This window comes from Vicugna pacos, chromosome 19 (assembly GCF_048564905.1).
Source record: "Vicugna pacos chromosome 19, VicPac4, whole genome shotgun sequence".
Taxonomy (NCBI): Eukaryota; Metazoa; Chordata; class Mammalia; order Artiodactyla; family Camelidae; genus Vicugna; species Vicugna pacos.
This window is the reverse complement of record NC_133005.1, coordinates 4,117,631-4,132,871: the sequence shown is the minus strand read 5'-3', so window position 1 is coordinate 4,132,871 and position 15,241 is coordinate 4,117,631. Positions and strand designations below refer to the sequence as shown.

At 52.7% G+C, this 15,241-nt stretch overlaps 1 protein-coding gene across 1 annotated transcript in view; it reads left to right on the top strand.

The window, feature by feature from the left end:
- DTD1 (D-aminoacyl-tRNA deacylase 1) overlaps window positions 1-15,241 on the top strand; it is a 126,712-nt gene that overhangs the window by 101,338 nt on the left and 10,133 nt on the right. The gene's annotated exons all lie outside the window — the stretch shown is intronic.

Below are 15,241 nucleotides of genomic sequence, written 5' to 3'. Positions count from 1 at the left end.
GTGCTTCTGTCAGGTCTGGTTCTGCTGGGCCTGGGTCTTGATCTGATCAGTGCATCGAACTCGGCTGAGCCCCCCTTTAATGACATTCTGTCTAGAAGACGCCATGGCAGCCTCTCCGCCACCCCTCCAAGGAGCTCTCTGGTTGGCTAGTCCTTGGGTCCCAGCCTCAGTCTCACTCTGCTGGCAGATGTCTGTGCCCACTGTGCCCACGTCTCTCTGGGTGACAGTGGTCAGCGTCCCAACCACACCAGCATTTCCTCAGACTCAGGCCCTGGTCTGACTGTGCGTCAGCACGTGTCTGGCAGGAAACCTCCAAGGTGCAGTCAGCGGTGTCTTTCACTCCTGTGTCTTAGTCTGTGTCCGCGGCGGTCTTTTATACCTTAGGAGCCAGACCGGCCTCCGAGGTGGCCTGGGGCAGACCCCGGCCGGCGCTGCCGGCCCCTCCCTCCACTCTGCTCTCGGGCTCTTTCCCGGCAGATGATGCTGTGGTTGGTTCTGAAAAGCCGGCATCTCTGTGTGCTGCTCCCTCCACCTGGGCTGTTTGGTTTTAGCAGAGAAGGTCGCTTTGTGCCAAAACTGGGACTGTCCTCAGGGTTGCTTGTGTGAGGTCCTCACAGGTTCAGGAATGTCTCCGAAGGTACAGGCATGAGGCAGGAAGGCCTCTGGCATTCACGTAGGTCTGTGAATAATTGACTGGACCTGAAATGTAGGCATTTATCTTGCGGTCTGACCTTCCTGGTGACAGCGGAGGCATTTTCTTTTCATGCTTTATCAAACTCATTCCTCATCTCTTTGTCCAGAAATGTTCCCGATCTTGATTTAATAATTGGAAATCATGCAATTTATTTGTTGGCCTCTGGTATTTACATTGGTTCTCATCATGAAATTACACTGTGCAGGTGATCTGTCACCAAAAATCCAGCAAGGATGGGGAGGGGGTTGCCAGTCCAGGTTTGTCCTTGCCAGATTGTTGGCATAATTCAGCCAGTTAATCATCAGCATGAACGTCGGCTGCTGTCACCAAAGTTAGGTGCCTGTGTATGGACGTGAAGAGGCCACTGTCTTGGAGACGTTTTTGGGGGAGCCCCTTTGGAGTGACTGGGGAATTCTACTCCTGTTGGTGGAAGTCGGTCTCAGAAGAGAATGTGGCTCCTTTGGTCACTGAGGCAGATCTAGATTCAGTCCTGGGGACTTGGATGTGATTTAATGCTATTTGTCATACTTTTGCTCTCAGTCCAAAAAGGGAGGTGACGACCCGTGTGTTCCTAAAATGTTAATCGTGGGGCTGGGATGGAGGGGTGGCAGAGGAGACTTGGAAGTGACTTTACCTTTCCCAGAGAAGCAAATGGAATGTTGGTGACGAGGCGGAAGCGTTGTCATCTTCAGTCCCAGGACCCTGTTGGCTTGGCCAGCCAAGAGCTGGTGGGGATGGTGTGAGGACGCCTACATGCTGGGGCCCAAGACAGGGGGGGACAGGCGGGGTGGTGGGGGGCCCTTCACATGCCGTGGCAAGGGGGTGCTGTCGGGCCCAGGACTCCCTGAGCTCTGCGGGGCCCCAGACTGTGGGTGCAGGCGGGGCCGAGGCTGTGCCCTGGGGACCAGGGGAGGTGATTAGGAGTGAGGTGCCACAGGGGTCCCTGAGGTGGGTCGGACAGGAAGCAGGAGGGCGGGTGGGGTGGGGGACTGGAAAGCCCGGAGCATGCAAGGCCGGGTGAGGGGCTGGGACCAGCCGGCACAGCAGGGGCCAGTGCGGGAGGCCCTTGCTATGACTTGGAGTCTCGGCTCGGTCCTCTGAGGCCAGGGGAGCCCTTGAAGATTCTGCCTGAGGAATGACTTTATTTTGTAAACGGTTTTACTGAGGTGTCAGTCACAGACCAAACACTCGCTCACATTCAGTGACTCTTAGGATATTCAGCGTTGGGGGCCATCACCACGGTTGACTTTAGTACATTCTCCTCACCACCAAAAGAAGCCCCGCGCCCCCTCTCCCCAGCCTCCCAGCCTCTTCTGTGTCTGCAGACGGGCCGATCCGGAACACTTCTGGTGACTGGAGTCGTGCAGTGTGTGGCCTTCTGTGCCTGGCTTTTTTCACTTAGCATGGCGTTTTCAGTGGTCGCCTGCGCGGTGGGATGTTGGCACGCCGGTCCTTTTTATTCCCGAGTAAGTCTGCATTGCAGGGCTGGGCCCGCTGTCAGCTGGTGGCATTTGTGCTGCTGCCCCTTTCTGGCTGTAATGAGCCAAGCTACGGGGGCGGGGTTTAGGGGCCTCGGAACTGGCCCTGGCGACCTCTCTCTGCTGAGCCAGAAGGATGTGACGGGGACGCGACGAGGCAGGGAGCGCCATGAGGTCGTTTAGTGGTCCCTTCTTTGCACGTGGAATTTTGTGTTTTAGCTCAAAGCCCTCGCAGAACCCAAGCGTATAAAACATAAAATGGAGCCCCCCAGACAGTGGTGTGGGGGGCCTGGAATCCCCGCCCCCACAGCCCCCTTCCTCAGGGCTGTTGTGGGTTTTGCTTTCTTTCTTTTTTTTTTCTTTTGAGTAAAAGCACATTTATTTAGAGAGATGCACACTCCATACACAGAGTGCAGGCCTTCTCAGAAGGCGAGAGAGAGCGAGAGTGTGACGGGGCGGGGGCGGTTTTGCTGGTTTTTATATACTAACAAGTGAGAGGAGCTGCTTTGGGGCAGGGGTGGGGATGCCAGGAACTGGGCCTCTGCCCTGTCTGACCTTCCGTGGTTAGCTTTGGGACTGGCATGGGGCTTGTGGGCGGGTCATTCGTCCGGCTAGGACATCACAATGTGTATAATGAAGCTCAAGTTCCCCTGGAGGTCGAATCTCCGCCATCCTGGGCCTCCAGGTCTGTTGAGAGCTGATGGCAAAGAGAGTGGCGTGCCGGGATTTCCCTCCTTGAAGGCGAGCAGTTCTGGGTGGTGGGGGTGATGCTGGATGAGGAGCCTGAGGACTGTGAGTGAGGGAGCTGGTGGGAGCTTGAGTGAAAATAGTCCCATCAAGGGAAATTGCCCAGGGTGACGGTGAGGCCAGGGCCAGAGACCGTGACAAGGGCTCCATGGAGGTCAGAGAGGGGAAACAGGTGGCATGGCCCCAGCCTGTGATGTGTCTGGGACAGCGCGGGGAGGGAGGGAAGCAGGAGGGGTGGCAGAGGGAAGGTTCTGTACTGGGGCACCTTCTGGGAACAGTGTCAGCGTGGGAGAGGGGGCCGCAGGCGAGAGAGAAGGAGGCTAATGCTGGAACGGGGGCCTTTTCACTATGTGTGTGTGTTGGGGAGTGGTTCCTGTTGGCCCAGATGAGAGAAGGGGGCCGTGGAAAGGAAAGCACAAGTTTGGAACAGTGTGCGTGTGTGTGCGTGTGCATGCATGTGCGTCTGCGTGTGTGCGCGTGTGCGTGCGGTCACGCGTATAATGGGTGTATAGGGGCTCGGATTTGGCTCCTCCACTGATGACCCTTTCCTGGCCCCTCCGCCTCCCCGTCTGGCTTAGACCACTTGCAGGCCCGCAGGAAGCCCTGGCTGCAAGGCTGGTGGGATGAGCTGGTGGAAGGGCTCCCAGGCCGCTCACTGCAGTCTGACTGAACGTGGTGCTCCCTCTGCAGCCTCGGTTTCAGATAAGCCATCCTGCCTAGCGCTTCTCCAAGTCGAAGGTGCACGTGGACCCCTGGGTCTGTGACAGCGCAGGTTGAGATCCTGCAGGGCTGGGTGGGCCTGAGCGCCTGCCTTTCCAGCTGCTCCCAGGAGGGGCTTGGGGCCTCTTGGAGCAGCAAGGGACCAGCCCCTTTCCCAAATGAGTTGTTGCCGCTCAGCCGCCCTGTTTTGGTGTCTGGATGTGGGAATCAGGAAAGCAGAGGGGAGCAGAATAGCCAAGCGATCTGGCCCTAAGGTTGTCAAGTCTTTTGGGGACCTTATCTGATTAAGAACCTTGACCGCAGGCCCCCGGGCGTGCAGCAGCTCTTCCTCACAGCTCACGGCCGTGCTGACCCCCGCGGGGCTGCCTAGTAACGTGCATTTTGAGGAAGGAAAATCACACTAGGAAAATGGCTCTGAGCATTACTTCTGTTCTCTGATTTCACGTTAGCAAACCGCCTCCCAGGAGGTGAGACGTCCTGGTAGCATCCGGAGAAAGGAGTCGTGACTAACGACAGGTGTCTCAGAGTGGGGTGGGCAGCTTCTGTTTATACCGAAACCATAGTGGGTGCTTTTGTAAATACGTTTTTCCCCAACACAGACGGCATTCATGGGAGAACTGTGGTGGTTTGCTCACATTTCTTCTTAGAAGTACATAGTAGTGATAGCAGACATTAGGTTTCTAGGAATGTTTTCCTGCTACATTCTTGGCTCCCAGTGGCTGTCTCCACGCGGATCGGAGCCCGGGGCGCCCAGAGCTGAGCTTGAAATTAAATTCGCAGAAGTGTCTCAGTAATCCTGTTGAAGAGCACTTTGTCTTCTCTGACAGCCTCCATACTCGAGAATTATAAGTCCGTGATCAACAGATTTTTTTCTCTTTAGACACTTTCTTTGGAGGCAGGTCAGATGGTTGGAGGTTTTAGGCAGAGCGATGGCTGAAGATGCGGTGTCATCACTCGTGTGTGTTCGAGAAAGGTTTTATTGCATGATATTTGATCACTAAAAAATGTATATAACACACATATATGTAAAAAATGTAACATTAAGGTAAACAACCAAGGCCCGCCTCCGACTTTAAGACCAGAGCCCCAGCCGAACCCAGAGGTGTCCTCCCCGACAGCCCCCCATCCCCCACCCAGAGACGCCCCTGTCCTGCATCCTGTGCTGGTCCCCCGCCCCCCTCACCCAGGTGGCTTCAGCACACGTGTGTGCCCCTGGCTTTCCTGTTGGAGGGCTTCTCGGACGGATCCCCCGGCTCGGCCTTGTCGTGGTGCCTCCAGCACCAGACAGGCTTTCAGAGCTGAATTTACACTGTTCCCCCAAACCTCCTCTTTTTTGAATTGGTGAAGAGATGGGAATCCTAGGTTTTGATTATTGCAAGCATACATTTTCCATACCAACATTTCAAATGGTAAATCAGTCGGCACAGAATGTCAGAGAATATCTCATAATTTATTTAAATCCTCTTTATTGTAGACATTTAGATTGCTCCACAGTTTTTACTGTTGTAAAAACCAGGGCAGTGAACTCCCTTTTGCGGGGTTTTTGTGCACTAAGTCACTGGTTTTCCACAAGATAGAATCCTAGGAGGTGGAGTTGTTGGGTCGTCATGTGCATGTACTTAGCGCTTTGAAACGTGCGTTGCCGAACTGCGTCCCTGAGTTCCAGATTCACTCTCCATCCCCAGCATGAAACGTCCTTTCCCGAAACCCTTGCGAAGGCTGAGTGCTATCTTGTTTAACCCTTGTCAACTCGATGCGTCGTAAGTTACATCTCATTGTTTTTATTTGCGTCAGTTTAATTGCTGTGAAGTTGACTTTTTCATAAGCTTATTAGGCATTTACATTTTTTCACATGTTAAAAAAACTGCTTGTGAATCTGGATTTTAGATCCTGAAAAGTTTGATTAATTTCTCCTTTGCGTTTTATATTTTCTTCACCAATTAGTTTTGGGACTCGTATAACTCAGTTTTATGGGTTACATTACTTAATGCAATTTTCTTCATTACTCTCTCAAGAGGCTGGAGTCCTTCTGTGAGTAATTTACTCATGCATTTGTTTTCTTAAGAATGGGAATGGCCATAACAGTTTCGGAATGCTTGCGAGTTTGGGCATGTCCTGGCTGACAGGGAATGTCTGGGCCGCCGTCTGGGCCCCTCAGGCCCTGCAGGTCTGCCTTGGGGGCTGGCTGCTGGCTTCCTTCTGTCCGTCTGCATGTCTGTCTGCATCACGCGGTCACTCCTTCGTTCACCCAGGACCCGGGTCACTGGTGTTGTACCGTGTCCCGCTCTGTCCTGGCACTCAGCGGTATGGAAGAGAGGACGAGTGCCCTCCGTGTGGATTTCTTTTCTTAAATTTCCCCGATGGTTGGTCCTTCCGGGATGTGCTTGAGCCCATGGGATGTCCTTCTGTAGTCTCTGCTTTTTCTGTGTCTGCTCTGATCTCTCCTGTTGAAGTTCCTGTCCTACAAATGACTTCTGAGTTTCTGCTCTTTTTGCTTATCACCTTTCCCTCTCCGTGTGGGAAGGATTACATGAGTTGATTTTTCTGAATCATTATTTTTTCCCTAGTATTGAATCTGTTGTTAACTATATTGACTATCTGAGTTTTCTTTCTTAAATGAAATTTAAATTGCTCATTAAAGTAATTATGTACATAATTAAAAATCATATAACACACCAAGGCTTGTGATGAAAAGTAATCTTTTCTGCCTGTTTTCCCTCATCCTTGTCCTCTTCCCGACAGGCAAGCACCTTTAACATATTTTAAGCTATTTTCTTTGGGTACGTTTTTCCATCTACCCCTATGTAATAAACTTTTACTATTTCGTACTGTATTAAATTTTGACACTATTTATTTCGTGCTATTATAGATGAGGACTTAGCACCCCCAAGTGTTCACTCCACACCCCCTCCAGCTCTCCTCTGTTTTGATGTTATTTTAACTGCATCACTAAGCAGTGTTTGTATTGTTGTGACTCTGTGACTCTGGTCACCGCAGAGCCCCGTGGTGTCCTGTGATTTTTTTCTTTGTTGTGCAGCCTTTTGCTTTTCTGGGAATGGACGTGTCTTTTCTTCTTGAACTCTCCCTGGAAGTGCTGTCTTTTTTCCTCCTGCTCCCACACCTCTGTTTCCCAGACACTGTCTCTGAAGGCCCTTCCTGGGGGAGCCCACCCTCCGGGGCCCTCACGCCGGCCGCTCCCTGGCTGCCCAGCGTCCTGGCCTTGGTTTCTCTCCCAGGTCATGTGCAGTTTTTCTCTATCTCATGTCTTCCTCCTTTCTGGATTAGTGTTATTTTGCACAATAATTCTTCATGGTTCCAAGTCTGCTCTGTTGGCGTTTATACAACGTATAGACCAAGTGGGGCAGAGAAAAGCCCCCCCCCATTTTTTTAAGACTCTTGGAAATTAAAGGAACATTTTGAATCATTTAAAGAACACTATTAGTTTAAAATGCCCATGAACAGTTTTCTGTTACCAATTACGCACTGGAATACCAAGACTGAAATTGATTGTGTCTCCTTCAGCGTTACCGCAACCGTGATTATTAACCAGACATGTGCCAGCCGCGAGGGCGATCGTGGCGCAGGGCAGAGGTGGACGTTGACTAAATAGGAGCCTGTTGTTGCTGCCTCCAGGCAGCTCATGGGCGCGGAAGGACGGGTGTAAGCAGGCGGGGAGGAGGGAGAGCCCGGCGCCGGCAGTGAAGGAGGCCGGACTCTGGCCTCCCAGGTGCCACGGCCACTGCTTCTCTTTCAGGGGAGGGAAATGGTTGCTTCTCGCCCAGTTACCCCCAGCGAAGGAAGAGCCCAGGCCACAGGTGTGTGGGGGGGCGTCGTGGCAGAAGTGGGGGGCTAGAGAGTGGAGTTCCGCAGAGTAAGACTCCGCTCTCTGGAGTGTATAGTTTGCCGTATGTTGGGGGGGGCCAGTCTTCTAAGCATTAGCATGTGTGATGACAAGTCACAGGGTTTCACTCAGCTCTGCCCCGGCGTCCCTCCACTCTGCTGCGTCTCTCAGCACCAGTGTCATCCTAAACATCGCCATTGTCCTCCAGTGTCCAGGCCTGGTGCCCAGCGTAGAACACTGGTCAGCGAAGGGCCAGTGACAAACAAGTTGCGCGTAACCCCTGATCACATTAAGATGTGGCTTTACTTCAAGGCATTTAAAATACCTCTGGCTTGGATCTCCCCTGGAGGGAGAGGATTTAGGTACACGTGGTTTATTTCAGAAGTCTTCCCAGGTACATGGGGAGTGGAAGTGAGTGGTGGGGGGTGCCTTGCAAAGGGTATGTGCTGATCCCTGGGCGCCCTCTGGGGTCCGGGGAGAACAAAGCTCGGAGGTGGCACAGTGTGGCCCACGGAGGCTGGAGCTGGAACCCCTCAACCCTCATTTCACACAGACCGAGGTCACCTCCAGAGGTGTTTGCCTCCGGACGCCTCTGCCTGCCCCGTGCCCAGGCCAGCTGGCATCTTCAGGCAGAAGGTGCAGGCGCTCAGGCTGGAGGAGGCCAGAATCGTGGGCTTGCAGGCGGCTGTCCGCTGACACCGCGGGTGACCCCCAGGCTAGGGGACACAGTGGCCCTGACAGCATCTGCTGTGAGCCGCTAACTTGGGGGATTTGCAGGCAGCTGCCCTGGGAGAAATAGGCCTGGGCCGACCTCAGTCCCAGGATGGCCTAGAACAAGCCACACCGGGTCCTGAAGGCCGGAGCCGCGCGGCCTGTGCCCGCACGGCAGAGGTGACGAGGGGAGATGCCGCGGAGTAGGAAGAAAGTGGAAGACGACTGACCGCCCTGCCCTCCCCTGCTGCTTTTGCAGGCCTCGGAGGGTTTGTGTGAACAACGGGGAATTGGAAAATAAAACTAGCTTGCACTATTTCAGATGGGCACAGAGGCCTGCTTGCTTGACTCTATTTTTCTTTTGTAATTCCCACAAAAACCTCAAGCGGAGCTACTAATGTATGGAAACTGGGTACCACGTGTGACTTCGCTTCGTCATGTTTTATAAGCAGCCAGCTGATTTAAAAATAACACAACACGACAGCTGACTTAGCGGCAGGCGCTTCGGTGTGTGGAAACCTCTTCCGAATATTCTGTCGGATTTTCCGTTACACGAGGATATTTTTTTAAAAGAAGCTTTCGGAATTATCACATAGTATGAAATCGTATCAAGTTCCACTTCGATAAAACAGGTCGCCCAAACACAAACTCCAGTCTTAAAACATGGCTCGGCCAACTAGAGACTATCTTGTGGAAGGAGATTTCCACAGCTTGTTTAAAGTTCCGCAGTGGAGTCACTCCCCGTCTTCCCAGGTTTTTGCCGGAAAATTCATTTGCTGACTGGACTTTGCCTTCTCTTCCTTCCCCTCCCCACCCTCGGCCACACTGGCCCATCAGTAGCAGAAAGACACAGGGAGGAGCAAAAGGTCATGGGCCAGGGGTTTCCAAGAGCTCAGGAGATGTCCGGCTTCTGAAGGGGGCGACATGAGCATCGGACCGGGGTGGGAGTGCCCCTCCCGGAGTTTGGGTGCAGGTCTCCATCTGTCCCTACGCCGCCCCCGTCCCCAGGGTGTCCCGGCCCACCGAGGAGGGGCAGTGGTCTGTTCTGGTCGCCGTGCTGGGACCTGTAGGCTTTCCTGCGTCTCACAGCGGTGCTGGAAGGTGGCCCGCGGTGTGCGGGGCTGAGCAGAGCACACGGGGCGCAGGGAAGTCTGGTGGCTTCACCACACCCGGGGAGGCTCACCGTCGCTGGAGCATTTCTGTGCTTGGCAGCACGTTTTGCTCAGGTATTGCCTTGAACGTGCTGGTTCTTCAACAGACGGTTATCTGGTGTCAGCTCGTTTTGATTCTCTGCAGGGTGAGGGGTGTCGCACCGGCCAGTTTAAATGACTCCATGCAGTCGGGGCATCTTTTGCTGGTGGTGGGAGTTGGTGGCCACAGGAAAGACAGTGAGCATTGTGGACTGAAGGTTCTAAAGCTCTTGAAAAGGATTCACAGGCTGATGGGTTTGGGGGCATTTTGTCGTTTAACTCCCATCCGTCCTTCTCAGGGGACGAGCCAGGCATGTCCTTCCTTTTGCAGATTCCCGTGGTCGCCCACTTGTGCCTCCTGACATCAGCAGGGCCGCAGGTGTGGGCCAGCACCCTCAGAGTCATAACACCTTGTGGTATTTTAAGACGTAATTGCACAGAGTCATTGGATCTTTATGACTTGCACCGTAAGACTGCTTGGAATCTTTGCAAGGGGTTGGTTGGAACAGAACTTTTCCATCTACACCACGCTCTATAAAAATCCTCGTAACTGACTTCATGGGGCTCGAGCCTTTCTTTTGTTATTTTCTTCCCTCTCTAATTAGATTTTGCTTATATGCGGGACAGAACAGTCTGGCAGGAAATAACCGGCATTAAAATAACTCAAAGACAGGGCTGGACCCGGCATCGTCCTGGCAAGAACACAGCGGGGTTGGCTGCCCCGGACCTGCGGCTGACCTCCAAAGCCCCTGTCCAGGTGAGCGTTGGCTCCAAAGGAGCCAGGTTGGCTGGAAGCTTACCAGGAGTCTGGAGGCCTGGCCGTGGCCGTGAGCTCTCTCTGAACTGCCTCCACCTCCATCGTGCTCAGAAGGAATCTGGGAATAATAATATCTGTGCTTGACTTCTCGGAATGCTCAGGGTGACAAATTGGTTGTCGCAATCCAAGGGGTCATTAATTTCCCTAGTGTGAAGACAGACTTTACAGGGCCGAAATTAGAATTTCAGGTTATGTGCATGAGCCCTTTGAGGAAGGAGATGCTCCTTTTAGTCAACTATAGTCTAAAACAGAGAAAGACCTGAAATGGTTTTTGTTGGACTTAGGAAGGAGAACGTACAGAAACACCTACAGGAAGCTGTAATTTTTCACATCATTTCCCCAAATTGTGCTGGGAGCAGGTTTAAGACACCATCTCACTCTGAGTGACCCTTCCATCAGGGGTCCCTGAGCACCTGTTTTATTCTGAAATGACTTGCAAAGAAATAACTTTTCTAGAACCCGTCCAAACTGCTTTAGGATCCGTCGGCCTGCTGGTTTGGGTGTTCCCAGAGGGCCCACCCTGGCACTCCGGCCTCCACGTGTTCCCTGCTACGATGCTCTGATGCTAACCGCTTTCCTGGGTTGCCCCCTGTGCGGGGCTGTCCTGTATCAGACAGGGCCACCTTTGAAGTTCAAAGCTGCTTGTGCCAGCAGGGAAGGAGGAGCCAGGAGGATGACTGTGTGGTGCAGGCAGCCGACGGCGGCTTCTCCACAAGATGTTGATGGAATACAACTGTTACTGGATTGTTCCGAGCAAATGGGATGATGCAGGCGGAAGTGCAAAGTGGGGTTCCTGTGGGGGCCACACCTACCCTGTTGGCTGCATGCTTAAAAAGAAATGGGAATGCCTTGGTAGGGCCCAGGGGGAGCTGTCCTCTCCAGCATGGCCGCAGTCTCCACTATGCCCTATTGCCTTATACAGTTACTTCACTCGCTTTGCTTCTGCCTGGTCCCTCAAGGCATTAAATTTGCAGGCCCTGTGGGAGAGCATGGTAATTTTGTATTCAGCTAGTTTATTACATTGGGCAGTTAGGGCATGGTCATCTCAATTAAGAAGAAAATCCTTTATTTTTCTCAGTGGACTTAAGCCTGAGTTAGGGAGGTTGGATCTAGATATTCCAGACCCTCCTGCTTCGGCTCCCCTTCCAGAGATCCGCCACCAGAGGTGCAGGCCGGCCATGGGATGGTCGCCTGGCCCCTTGCGCTGTCCAGGGTCCAGAGCTGCCTTTGGAAGGTTTGGGTTGCTCTTGAAGGCCCCAGAGCCAGTACGATCTGGACACTGTCTCCTCTGCCATGTGGACATGCTCAGTTGGTTAAAAAACAAGCCAACAGACAGAAACCCCAAAGCGCTCCACTTCGGTGTCCATAGGTCCTGCGTTCACGGACCTGCAGTGGTTTCATCCGCCACGGACACCTGCATTTGCAAGCTGACGACATTCTGCACAAGTCCGCATGCAGCACCAGTTTCTCTCCTTCCTCCTTTTCTTTCTTTCCAATTGTTCCCCCCCCCAAATCCAACTGCTTTCTTGACTTGAGATGTAAATTCCACATTTTAGCTGCATCGGATTCCAAGTTTTCCGAGAAAAGGCTTAAATTTATTAGGTTAGTTCACAGTGTTCTCACTGAGAACTTTTACTTGGAGGCATCGAACCACATGTGGTTGGGGTTGTTTTAAGATAAATAACAAAAGAGAATCAGTGTTCTCTGTCGGGCTGTGCCTGTTACTTCACACATGATTTACAAGCACGGTCCATGGTGAGACGGACGGGGCTGGGGTGGAAGGTCATGTCGATGTGTGTGCAGGTTTGCACGGTGTCGATGGCACCTCCAGGTCAGTGCAGAATCTGATGGGTGCTGCGGGGACTTGAGAAGCCTCTGGGAAGCCTGTTTTAATCGGGAATTATTCCCCATCACCCTCCCAGGACCTGGCTTCTCAACAGCGTGGAAGAGTAGAGAGTGAATAACTGGCTGCATCACAAGCAGGCCTTTGTGTGCGACTGGCGCCCAGCAGTGGGGGGGCCTTGGTTTGGTTCTGTCACTAGTGATACTCACATTGTTGTAGTATTTAACCTCCAAAGAGGGGAAACAAAGCTGAGAGGGCCTCTTTTTAAAATAAAAATTGTGCTTTCTCAGCGTCTTAACTTGGAACGCGCCCATGATTGTGTGTGTGTGTATAAGGTGTGTGTGTCTACAGGTACCTGTGCATGTGATGCACATGTGTAAGCACATGGCGCGTAAGCACACGGCGTGTAAGCACACGGACAGACACTGCCGTGCTTGTAAACTGCTGGCAGCAGAGGACAACTTATCGCAGCTCATTGCAGAGCGTCGATTTCCAGATGTTTGATTTCATGAGCTAGGTGCACAGAAAATAAAGGAGGAAGGGGTACAGCATGGATTGCCAACTTCACGTTTTCTAAGATATTAAAAACATTTTTTTGGTGATGTTAACTAGACTTATTGTGATCATTTTTCAATATATACAAATATTGAGTCATTATGTTGTACACCTGAAACTAATATACTGTTATATGTCTATTACATCTCAATGAGAATCTTTTGTAAAATAACACATAACAAAGTTTACCATCCTACGAATTTTTATGTGTACAGCCCAGTAAGGTCAAGTACCTTCACACTATGCAGTCCAAGCTTATTTTGCAAGAAACAGAGCAAGATGGAAGCAGCCCGATTTACTGTCCCAGTCGTTTCATAAAAGAAAGCTTTTTACACCAAAAGGGAAACAAGAAAAGAAGGCTGGCATCTTAGATGAAGGAAATTCCTCCGGAATGTGTGGCAGAATAGCATGGAGAAAAATCATTGTTCACGGAAAAATAATAGTGCCGAGAAGAGTCTAACAAGGAGCTCTGTGTACCCATTACTTAGATTTAACCAGTGCTCACGTTCTCCTTTCTCAGGATGTGCGAGGGTCGAGTCATCACATTGTACACCTGGAACCGACATCATGTCGTACACCAGTCACATCTCGATTAAATCAGCGCTAACCTTCGTCGTCTTTGCTCAAGGGCGTCCCTGCTCAGAGTGCCGGGCAGGGGCGGCGTGGCACCCGGCCACGGCGAGCCAGAGAGCTCGGGCCGCAGGGAGCTCAGCTTCGCCGTGAGGCACACAGATCGGTGGTGATACTTTTTTCTTTTAACCATTTTTTAATTTACTTATGTATTTATTTTACAGTATCATACTTTTAATTGAAATATAGTTGATAAGACAGTGTTGTATGTTACAGGTATACAATGTTGTGACTCACACACTGTTAAAGGTTATACTCCGTTCACAGTGACTGTGAAATACTGGCCGTACTGCCCATGCTGTGTGTACTTCCTAGTGGCTTATGCCATACCTGACAGTTTGTCCCTCGTCACCCTCCCCCTCCATCTCCCCCTCCCCCTCCCCCACGGGTAACCTCAGTGGTGATACTTTTTCACAGATACTTTTTCACAGAAGACTCTTCCGATGAAGGAAGCTGTGTGCCGGGTTACATCCTGGCACGAGCGTCTTCCTGCCGGTGGTCCACGTGCCGGCAGCGAGCAGTTCACACGTGGCAGTGGTCAGCAGCCCCACTCTGGAAGTTCCTACAGAAGCTGAAGTTGACAGCTACAGTCGGAGCCCAGATGCGTTCATCGCTCTCTGGCCCCATTCTCTTCTCTCTCTCCCCAGAGTTAACTCGTGTGCTCTGTCCTGCATCTGCCCATTAGCGACATGTAGGGTTTTGTGAAAATGGAATCCTACTATGATAGTTGCTGAAACTTAATTTGGTTTGCACGACATGGGATTAAAGGCTTATCTATGTTGGTAATGTAGATCTGCTCTGTAGTGTCACCCTGTGTGACCGGCCACTCCGTAGCTGCCTGTCCTCCTATCAGTGGACATCTGGGCTGTTTCTGGGTTTTTGCTGATTCAGACGACACTGCGGCACACAAACCCCCAGGCGCCCTTCCTGTGCACACAGGGGGCTTATCTGGGAAGAGTCACTCGGTCCCAGGTGAAGGCAAGTCTTAATTTGCAAAGTCTGACCAGCATGTTACCTGGCCTCGTTGTGCAGCTGTGCGGTACCGGGGGCGTGGGGAAGAGAGTCAGTCAGTCTTTAGTAAGTTTGGTTTTCTGGACCAGCTGGTTGGTGGTCTGTCTAGAGGTTTAGCTTGAGCTCTGCCTGTAGCCAAGCGGTGACCTGGCAGGTCGGTGGCAGTGGCTCTTCTCGTCTCGGGACGTGGGCAGCAGCCTGCCTGAGCGCCCCCTTCCAGGGGAGTGGGGGACGCCCACGGACCCGGCCTGGGAGGCGCAGGAGACGGGGTGTCGCTGTCTGTCGGGCTTTGTTACAGGTGGCTTCTCTGGTCCAAGAGGGTGCCACGGGCCGCAGCGTGGCCTGCTCCCCTGACCAGTCTCTCAGAGGCCTTTCTGGAGTGGCCGCACCGGGGCCCAGGGTGTCGGTTGATCTGTCTCCCCACCGTCTAGCCTGTGGTCTCTGAGCAGGTTGGGGAGGCCGCCAGGGGAGAAGTGGCCCCAGGTTCCTTGGGGGTTGGGTGCCAGAGGCCTGTCCCCCGGGCGGCCTGGAGGAGGTCGGCAAAGGCCTGGTGGCCAGTGGCCCGTGTGGCCACCACGCAGCCTGCTGGCTTCAGTCCCAGGGAACAGACGGAGAGGTGGGACGCTGTCTCACCCTGCTTCACGCGCTTTGCTAGCAGCCTTCTCTCTTACCTTCAGCAAAGAGTGGAGTGTCTTGATCACTTTTTGGAAAACAGTCAGTGGGAAGACAACTTGGTGAGAAAAAGCTATAGAGACATCAAAGGGAGATAAGAGACTGGGGCCCTTCGTTCCCTGGCTCCGCTCGGCCTGTTGGGGAGGCCTGTCCGTGGGCCGACCCCGGACACCGCGGGGCGGGCCGAGCTCGGGGGACGCGCGAGGGCGACCACACGCCTGGTGTCTGTGTGAAGGCTTCGCTGCTCGACTGCGAACCGCCGTGTGTCGCCTGGCACTTGGGAAGCCCGGGGGGCACAGGTTATCGGACAGAAAGCCTTTCGGCGGTGGCTG